Here is a 10,189-nt window from a genome sequence, read left to right as displayed (position 1 = left end):
ACGGGAAATCACCTCAATTATTATTCCAGAGAATATAATGATTGACACTATAGAGACTATGAATCCTAGCACCTATGGAACTTGGCCTAATCGGCCGTGTGTCTTGCCCAGTGGCGGGAGAGGCAAAGATTCCGCAGTCGTTATCTCACGTAACCCTTGCAAGAGAAAATCGACACCAGCAGGAAAAAAGACGCAGAAGAAGAAGAATAAATTAATTAGAATATGATCTTAGAATTTTAGTACAATTTTGAGGACTGGAAAATTAGAAAATATTAAGTTAGAGATAGAAAGAGGAAATACTAGAGGTATACACAAGGTATGCACATTTTAGGTTTACGAGAGGTGAGATAGTAGCATAGCGGGTATTACTGGGTGATAGTTATAGAATAAAATATCGAGGCGGGGACGAGAGAAAAGGAACGAGGGATTGCTATAATATTGATTGAAGAGGTAGGAAAAGTGTGGTAAACATAGGACAAGAAATTGTTAGAATAATACTAGTAGATATAAAAGAAGAACCAATCAACTTGGTATTGTTCAGGCATACGAACATGCCACCAAGCAATCATAAAGAGGAGGAGGTCGATAGGATATACGAACAGTTAAAGGGCATAATCGAATGTGTTACAGCATGAAAACATTTAATAGTGATGAAGGATTGGGATGCGACGGTAAGGGAAGCCTACGAAGGGAGTGACTACGGTTTAGGTACGAGGCATGACCGCGGGGAGAAAGTATTTGAGTTATGTAGAAGAAATGAGTTAGTCATGACCAACATTTGGTGTAGACACCACAAAAAGCGTAGGTATACTTAAAAAATGCCAGGTTACTCAGAACGGTATCAGTTAGGTTATATTATGGCTAGGTACATATTTAGGAACAGTGTGATCAATTCGCACAGTTACCCAGGAGCGGATGTGGACTCAGACCTCAATTTAGTTGTTATGAAATGTAGCGTCCGTTTCATACAGATAAGGCAGGTTCGTCGAGTTATGAAATGGAATAGAGAAGCATTAAATAGATTAACTAGGAAGGAGTAACGACATACTTTAGAGAGTAATCATGGACGAAGGTAAAGAGCTGAGTAGTTTTCTTTATTTATTTATTTATTTGGAATTAGTTCGAAAACAGCTCTTCAACCTTTACATCAGCCTCCGAACATTGATATAAAAATTTCACAATTAGATGCATCCAATCCCTAGGTGGAGGGAAAACCACCTAGACGGAGATAGAACTCGCGACCTCTGGGTTGGTAGACGAGGACGTTACCCCATTCTCAACAAGGACGGCAGAAATGTGGGAATAGAAGAAAAATGGGAATGTATCAAGAAGGGGTTGTCTAAAGCCGCAAAATAAACTACAGGAATCGTTAATGGGAAAAGGCCAAGGAAACCATGGATCATGGATGAGATGACTATAATGATAGATGAGAGAAGAAAATTGAAGAATGCAAACACAGAGGTCGGCAAAAGGAAATAAAACGAGTTAAACAATAAATTGAGACGGGCAATAAATAAAGAAAAAGAAGAATAGAGAAAGGAGCAGCGTGAGGCTATGGAATGTCTGCAGAGGAAGGATGAAATTGGTACACTATACAGCAAGATTGAATCACTATCGCGAAGTATGAAGGGAAGATCCATGTGAACTGTTGGAGATAAGTCTGGTAAGATAATATATGACACAGAAACAATTCAAGAGAAATGGAAGGAATATATATGAGAACTGTATAGTAAAGAACTTAGGCCAAGAAGATTAGAAATAAAAATAGAACATGACGTAGAGGAAGATAGCTAAGGCCCACTTAGCCACAGGCATTGTGGGAGATGAAATCAAATAAGGCCGTGGGGGCAGATAACATTCCCGTGGAACTACTAAAAGATTTAGGAAAATGTGGGAGGAAGATGCTATATGGGCTGATTCTCAATATCTATGGGGAAGGAATCTGGCCGGAAGACTTTGTGAGATCAGTTTAAGTTCCTATTTCGAGAAAGATAAAGGCTCCTCATGTGAGGACTACAGAACAATAAGTTTCATATCCCACGCAGCTTAAGTTGTTCTTAGGATCATAAACAAAAGAATAGAGGGTAGGGCAAATGATTACTTAGGAGATGATCAGTTTGGGTTTAGGAAAAGGAGAGAGAGGTATACGTGATGCCATTGTAGTAATGAGATAAATAATCGAGAGGAATATGGAATACAATCTGGGCGTATTTGCCTGTTTCGTAGATTTCGAGAAGGCGTTTGATAGAGTGAATTGGGAAAAGCTAACGAGAATATGGCAGAAATGAGGAATAGATGGGAGGGACAGGAGGCAGACGTCTCAGACCGCTCTGGTGCGAGTGGGGAACAGAGAGTCCGGATGGGCAAAGTTAAGAAAGGTGCAAGGCAGGGTTTCCCATTAACACCGGTGATGTAGCACCTTACAATCGGAGGAAATGATTAAAGAGGCATGGGAAGATTTTCAGGTAGGAATGAAAGTTGGAGGGGAATTTGTAAAATCAGTTAGGCTTGCTGATGACCAAGGTCATTTGTCAGGCAACCAAAGGGTTGCAAGTATTTCTGAGTGGATTGGAAACTCAGTGCGATAGATATGGAATGTGAATTAATATTGATAAAACAAAAGTTATCGATTTTTCAAAAAGAAAAAGGCTAAGCTAAACATTAAAATAGAAGGGCAAAAAATAGAGCAGGCAGTACTGTATACATATATCGGATTTATTTTCGACATACGCAGTCAAAGTAGTCAGGGCATAAGGAGAAGAATTGCGCAAGGAAAAGAGGCATTCACAAGGACGAGGGAGTTGATGACAGGGACGTTGTGTAAGGATATTAAGAAAAGACTCGTAAAAACTTTGATATGGAGCGTAGCTATATACGGCGCGGAAACGTGGTCATTGAAGCAGGAGGATAGACGTAAATTGGAGGCTTTTGAAATGTGGGTGTGGAGAAGAATAGAGAAGGTGAAATAGACAGAGAAGAAAACAAATGAGGAAGTACTTGGTATGGTGGGCGAGGAGAGGGGTTAGTTGGGAGAAATCCCATCGATGCAGAAAAAGGGGATGAAGGGCGTATTGATTGGTAGTGGGATGTTGAAGACTGTATTAGAGGGGATAATGTTAGGAAAACGAGGAAAGGGAAGGAACAGGATAGGGATGTTGGACGGGATGAAGGGAGGAAGGAAGTACTCAGAGATGAAGATGGACCTGATGTAGAGCAGGTTGCTGGCTTTTGTATTTTCTTTTAGGAGTCACAAAATATTTATTATTTGGTAGTTGTGCCCATCCAAAAACCTACCTTAACCGGTAGATTACCTAATAATAAAAATATCAATATGCGACCTCATAACAGCACTAAGGAGTAAGGTTTAAAAAAACATTTGTTTGCCTGTTATAGCATATAACAATACTAAATGGTCAATTTTTAAGAACATTACATTTCAAAGTAACGAAGAAATATATTCACTTTTAAAAATTTATGGCAAATTGATAATTTTTTATCAAATTTTTAAAAACCGACAAATACTTGATATATCTATATGCATCCAAAACACCATCTTATGGCCCTAAAATTTTCCTTCCCAGGTTTTAATACCAGAATAATCTTTAAACTTGGTCCGCACAAAAACATCATCCTAGGTTATCTGCCGGTTGAGATAGGTCTTTTGATGGGCACCAGCTGCCAAACTGTGCGGCGACAATTCACTTGTCTTTTTTAGCAAAACATGATCTGCATCCGACATTTAACTATCCCCTCTTAAATGCCAGAAATTGCTTCTTAAGCTTTTTGTACCCAAAAAGATAAAAGATTATATTATAAAAAAAGATTTAGCTTTTGCATCGAAAATATCAGTTCTTATAACTAATGGGGTCCGATGTTTACATATACATACACACACAAAGGTATGTGCTGGAATAGTAAATCTTAATGATACAACAAAATACAATGAAGCATAATAGACATTTCTCCGTGACGATGCTCTTCGTATCGTGAGCTCGTCAGAATACTCTAAATTAAGGACCAGATCGCCGCTCAATTCCTATGAGCCACTATATCAGAAAATAATAACAAGATTGAAAGGTGAGAGCGAACGTGAATTTCCATCGTCTACGACCTTCAGATGCCGAAGTAAACAATAACCGAATCACGTGAGCATGCGGAATAAGGAGCGTGATCAGCTCCGCTGTAAACAGCAGAGTGAACTCCAGTCCGCCGGCAAACACAAATTGTAGGATGAAAAACCCGCGTGAATGCCTAATGGGATACTAAAATGAAATGAAATGAAGTCTCTTATAGGTTAATGAACTGCATCGATTATCTAATTGCAGATAAATGGTTACTGAAAATTGCCGTTTTTACGCAAAAAATCGCAAATTTTAGGTGATTGCCAGAATTAGAACTTATGCATGATTGGATGAATTTATCAATGATACCTAATTACTACTTACCACAGCTAAGCTACCATGCTCAACCAAAATTAAAGATATTCAGGCGAGTTAAAGCGCAGGTAGAGCGATTATAACCGTAAATCTCTACAGAATGGGTTTTGTAGAGAAATTGCCCCAAAATTAAGAGTATATTTCAAATTTTATGACATAATTCGATTTGAACTAAATCATTGTGGATTTATAACATATTGGAACAATTAAAACCATTGGAACTCTATAAGATAAATTTTGAAGCCAAGCTAAAGAAATCAGTAGCTAGAATTTCTCAAAATCCTACATAAAATTACCATCCCATTCAACATACCTCTGACATCATCAACAACTGAATGAGAATCGTGTCATGTTTCATGTTTGCAACAGACAAAGTTTAGTGAATATGCATGTCAGAAGACACACGCACTGTTCAGTTCATATGAAATATTGGGGCCTATGGTTAAGGAATGAAGGTGTTCGTGCCAGTTGATATTCACCTTAGGAAATGAGCGACTAGAAGCAAACATGCTTGTAAACTGGAACGTCGATTCTGAACTGAAGAAAGGGAACATAAACAGAATAATTAACAAAATCTGATGGAAAATCTGTCCCAGCAGTTAATTTTCACACTCAATGCGTAACACGCTGTGGTAACGAAATTTTATTTCATAGCTTAGAGGAATCATTTCAGCTTTTTCGACCTCTAAGTATTAAGGTATCATAATATATTTGCACCTAACTATTACAATGGGAAAATACAACAAATTTGCTCATTAAGGGATGCGTTTAGCTATCATTTTTTCAAGACAGATTATTCAATAGCCAATCGGTACCAAATGAAAGGAAAACTTTAAGTCTATTTAATTTTATCGCGAATCGCGCTAAAGAATATATATGCCTTGCATACGTAAATCCATTTTGCTGAATTCTATTTTAAGCACCAATATTCATCCAAACGCTAAGAAACAATTTGTTTTAGTATTTTTATAAATAAAATTAATTTTTCAACACACTCAAGTCCATAATAGCATTTAAAAACGTTAGTTTTTTGTATTTAAGGTGAATGAGCATATGAGACTGCCTAATGTCGGATATATTTACAAATAAATGAAGGAAACACGTAGTATACTGTCAATACGGTCGAAACACAATTGTAAAATTTAGTCACTAAGAAGCCTTTAATGGTATCTTCTAATGTGCAAGAATTTCAAAGAGTACAAATAATTCGCCTTGACTGGGATCCTATACAAGGTGAATGTTTTTACACTTTGAAATGGTGGCATTTAAAATAATAATAACAGATGACTCCGTTAAAAGTTACTGTCGCGGCATCTACCGTTATTCTTTAAAAGTGATGATTCACGAAATGTGGTAGTATTACTAACGTAGAGTAAATTTCATAAGAAAAATACTACCCTCTAATATAGAGGTGATCATTATTTTATACTTTCATATAATATATATCGTGAGAATGAATTTCACCTAAAAATTCTATTCGAAAACTATGAATGCTGCTAGTTGCCCATATGCTAAAACTGACGTTGACATTGACCATGTTCGACGAAGATTGATTTTTTTGCAAATTTCTTTCAGTAAAAATTAACTTGATATATATGTAGGAAAATGCGGTATATTGTAAATACATGTTACCGTAAGCATTAAAATTCGCCCCTCCCATCTATTGTGCCACAAGAACATTACTTTCCAACGAATTTAAATGCATACGCAAAAAACCAGCAAGGAAAAGACAATTTACAGATAGAAAGGTAGAGGATCGGACGCTGTCGACAAATCACAGAGAGATTTTCAATAAGCGTTGAAGAAAAATGCTTTTAATACTATGAAAATGAATAGACCGCAACTCTCCGAAGACGGACTGACCTTAAATCGCGTGTGGTCGCGAGAATTTCAAAGGCCATTCAACATAGAGAGGCGTGAGAACGCAAAGTCTACCAGGATTAAGATGTTTTTGAGATCAGAAATGTCATCGCACCTTGTCGACTGTAAAAGTTTCATCGCCCGTGGGTAAGACATCGAGGCAAAAATAAATAAATCGGAAGGGTTTTGTGTAGAAATTTTAAAGGGTGGGGTGGGGCGTCAGCTTCGATACATTTAGATCGAATGCACCGGAAGAGGGCGTAGACAGAATTTGCGTATAAAACGGCAAGAGAAATCATCGAAAAGCATCACTTGTTCACTAGCCAGTGTATCAGAACAGTCAGCCAGCATCGTGAAAGCAGAACCTGCCAACCACCATGAAATTTGTGAGTATTTACCGTTTTGTCGCGGGAGGCAACTCGATACATACACGAATTCACTTAGCGCTGTTTCCTTTCGGGATGGAATATAAATCTTAATTTTTAAACTATTTAAAGACACTCAATATTTTTTCACTATTCCCTTTCGTTGATGAATATCATTACTCTATTCTTCTATATATTTTTCATTTCAATCAAATTCACATAGGTAGTTACACAGATGCTATACATGTTATCCCTGATACGTGTAATTACAATATTTCTCGACTTGGTAGTCTTTCCGACTGCACTTTCATTACATATTTCTGAAACACATTCATTACAGGTAATGTACTATTTCTGCGTGCAAATTAAAACTCAATTCATTCAACTTTCATTCATTCATGTTAAATGACCTAATCTACTGAGCACACAATTCTTTCATTCCGGTGTATTAAAACTTCATTCACGCACAGCCCACTCAATATTTGCCCTACGTTTTCTATTTTTACAGAAACTACTAATCGGGAGCTCACATCCGCAAGATTTTCCGGTGCTTATGGCCATTCCGGTATAGTCAAATCAACAAAATCTGAATCAATGAATTCCATCATTAATAATTATATTTTAATAAATGAAGAATACGATGTATCTTTCCACTGTCCTTTATTCACGTGCAACTAGTTCCAACGCTGAACCGTCATCATCAGGTGATTATCACTACCTGATGATGACGTTGAGCGTTGAAACTAGTTGTACGTGAATAAAAGACAGTGGAAAGATACATAGTATTCTTCATTTAACAAACATGAATTTCCACAAAGTTGAGCCGGGAACAATTGAATAATTCTATCAGATGAATGTTATAGCCAACGATACCCTGAAGAGAAGACGGGTGAATTAGGGTAGAAAAGTGCTAGCATTTCTACCATCATTACTGGCAATCTTCCGATAAAATGTAGGTTTTGGACGATCCCCCAACACTATAAGGCGTTCTATTTCCAAAGTATAATAATTCAAACGACCATCATCTGATTTCATACATTCACAAGCTGAAACATCGAAATAATTGTCATGAAACCCCTGACCCGGTGGAAGACCCGAGAAAACTTCATCAAATAATTATTATTGTTTCTATAATGGAAGCAAGCTATGGAATACATAACTATAAATCTAAATGACAGGATTAATATTGGAGGTATAAAGTGGGATAGCAGATAGGACACTTTAATGCAACACTTAAGAAATTTTAATTTTCCAAATACCTTTTTAGAAAACCAGAGAAAAGGAGATCATTGTTTTCCTTTCCCCATGTAGGGTAAGCTCCAAACGAAATAACCTTTATCCAAACGACAAACACCTGTATTTTTACTCAATGAGGTGGCATCATGCATTAGTCCATACAAAACATCAGAGAGAGAGAGTTGAGAGTTGTCAGGAACAGGAGATGGAGTAAAGTCGAGGTGAAAGTTGCACCTGGGAAACTTATTTTCAGGTCTGCAGTCTAGAAATAGGCGTACTTGAGGAATATCTCCACATTTAAAGACAAAACATCGCGCGTTTTGCGAGGGCTGGTAGAAAAATAATCAGTTTTCACGTATATGATGGTGTATTTTTGATTTAATTCGTTTTACCGGGAAAAATCAAATGTTAAAATGTCTGCAATCTGTCTTTTGGATTATTCTTAGAAAATTAAAATAACGAAGTATATTAATACTATAAATACTCCACAAATGCAAAATTTACGCTTTTTATGGCCTTTTATGAAGTTTTAAAAAAACTTAAAGATACTGTAAAGTCGGGAAATACGTGGACTATGATCTTCGGAACGCTAATTTAGAATAGCATGTTATGAAATTAGTAGGAATAAAAATGTAAAACGATTCATTAACTCTTATAGCTGACCCAAATAGTAAACATAACCTAAACTGTTTAGAAAAATGTAGATAACGACTAATTAAATGTTTATCACGGATCTTTTTAAATTATTTTTCCGCGACTCTTCAGATGTAGTAGTAGTATTTAGGGGAGGCGACCGACAGCTGAGGTCATTTGCGTCATTAGGGATGGACAGGAAAGGGTGAGAGGATGAAGGGTGGAGAGAGACTCAGCATTAGCCAACTCTTTACGAAAGGCGCCAAGGGTTCCGCAGCTTAACGTCCCATCCGACGGATGGCGTACTCACTCAAAGTGCCCTCCGTAAAGCACCTCAAGTAGGGATCAAGATACCTCTGAAAAATATTCAACACCACAGGGATTTGAACCCGGGCCCTATGGGTGGGAAGCCAGTACGTTAGCCCCCGCACCATCTCGATCCCCGACTCTTCAGATAGACATATTACAATCAACTAAAGAAAAACATGGAATTAAGCTCAGTATTTAGGAAATAATTATATGCTTAACATTAAAGTAGTCAGAACAATAACATTCTGATAAATTGCGCATTTTACAATATCAGAAGAGAGTAGACTTAGAATTTAAGAGAAGAAATTGACATGGTTCCTTTTTTGTTCAATGAAATATACCAATTAAATTTTGGCCATCAATATTGAAATACTATTCCCTAAAATACGATTCTATTTTCCATTACAGTCATTAATTATTCGTCATTTTTGCGACAGGTGATTCTTGCATTTTTCTTCACGGTCGCAGTGGCGTCAGCAAGGCCGCAATTTGGTTTCCAACCTAATCCTGTTATCCCTGTTCTCCAGCGTGATGAAATAAGAGATGAAGCTGGACAATTCTCACTCAGGTAAATATGAATGATTCTTGTATGATTTATATGAAAATTTGTGCAAGTTTTGAAAAAATAAAAATAAATGCCCTTAACAAACTTCAGAAAATTCAGTAAAAACAAAGAGCAGGAATATTAACAATATTTGTAATATTTCTGCTCTCAACCTTAATTTCAGAAGCTTACAACGTCTCATTCAAAATTTTATTCTTTTTCGTATATCGCCCAAGGAAGTTTAATAATCGCCTAGTTCTTTGAATGTGAGATATGCTTAAAATGAGTGTAACTAATGTCCTCTTAATTATTATTCCTTGCATTTCCCCGCATTTAGATATGTGAGCGGAGATGGGACCACTTTCTCCGAAGTAGGTCAACTCGTTCCAAACAACAAGGGAGACGACAACGTCCTCATCAAGCAAGGATCGTACACCTTCACCTCTCCAGAAGGACAAACATTTACTGTTGATTATATCTCCGACCAGAATGGCTTCCGAGCTAGTGGCGCTCACCTCCCCCAATCTGTTTCACCCATTGCCCCAGTTTTTTAACTATCGCGCGTGTCCAGCGCGTGATATACATCTCAGATTCCAAGAAACCCCCCGAAAATTGTTAAATTTGTTTTGTTTGTTAGACGTTTCTATTGTCTGCAAGCGATTACCACAGAGTTATCACGGAACATAATGTGACTATAGTGTTTAATCGCCCCTGCTGGTCCGTGTTCACAAGAAAATATCATGTTATTAACGTTGTATATAATAAAAAGTTTAAAAACACACAACCCTATTCTATAACTCCTTAAT

Source organism: Hetaerina americana, unplaced genomic scaffold, assembly GCF_022747635.1.
Source record: "Hetaerina americana unplaced genomic scaffold, ioHetAmer1.1.p SCAF_15, whole genome shotgun sequence".
Lineage (NCBI taxonomy): Eukaryota > Metazoa > Arthropoda > Insecta > Odonata > Calopterygidae > Hetaerina > Hetaerina americana.
Note: the sequence above shows the minus strand (reverse complement) of the source record.